Source organism: Rhagoletis pomonella, unplaced genomic scaffold (assembly GCF_013731165.1).
Source record: "Rhagoletis pomonella isolate Grant_MI unplaced genomic scaffold, Rhpom_1.0 Rhpom_scaffold_00005, whole genome shotgun sequence".
Taxonomy (NCBI): domain Eukaryota; kingdom Metazoa; phylum Arthropoda; class Insecta; order Diptera; family Tephritidae; genus Rhagoletis; species Rhagoletis pomonella.
The window spans coordinates 8,179,453-8,180,488 of record NW_023458559.1 but is presented as its reverse complement, the minus strand read 5'-3'; positions in this window follow the sequence as shown (position 1 = coordinate 8,180,488).

Sequence of the window (1,036 nt, the reverse complement as noted above, 5' to 3'; positions counted from 1 at the left end):
GAAATCGACGAACTGCCAGGCCGGACTCTTATTGAAAAGGGGAAGCTGCGAGTAGGTTGGGGTATCTGCCGTGTCCGAGAGCGCGCTGATGTCCAAAGGTGTTTCCGCTGTCTGAGATGTGGCCACAAAAAGGCGGCATGCAAAGGCCCAGAAAGAAGCAGTTCATGCTGCAAATGTGGTCAGCAGGCCCACATAGCCTCTGCATGTAAAGAAAGCCCAAGCTGCTACCTGTTCTCGGCAGGAGATGGACAGAAAAATGCCAATCACCTGCCCGGGTGGGGAGCTTGCAAGGCCTTCAGGGATGCCCTTGCTGAGGCTAAGACAAAGCTTGGGAGAATATGATTAAATTTATACAAGGCAATATGAACAGGAGTAGGGTAGTTGATGACCTGCTGGACCATTTGGTTCTTGAACAAAGAGCATATGATGTCATCATAGGTGAACCCTATAGAACAAGGGAAACCTGGCATGTTGACCAATCAGGCTCGGCCGCGATATAGTAGTACTCATATGTCATTTTTCCCATTGGGCCATTCGATACCCGAAATATTAAATTCCGCCAGCGATGAGCTAGAGAAAACTCACGGAAGATTAACGACAGCTTCACACGCCACCCCCGTCGCACCATACCAAGCTCATACGTTTGTGTGTGCATTATGGATGTTTCGAATGGCATGCTTGATCATTTGATGTGAATGCGAATGTCGAATGAATATATTCGCAACATAACTGGTGTGCATAATCACGCGAGTGATGACGTAGTTGCGCAAACGGTTTCTTGTGATCTACATATGTACATATCCCTAGCGAGCCTAGGTAGTCGCGTATGCATAAAACTTGTACGTTCTCTTGTTTTTTCTTTTGACGCTCGCTAAACAATGCAAGCCAACAAATTGCACAGGATACCGTTACCGGACGATTAGCTATTTTCCAAGGTCAACATTTGTAAAGCTTATTTCTACTCTGGCTTGGCAATGAAAATTTAGTTCTTCGTAACAATCGAGTGGAGCCACAGGTGTCGGGAAAAAAAAGTGCG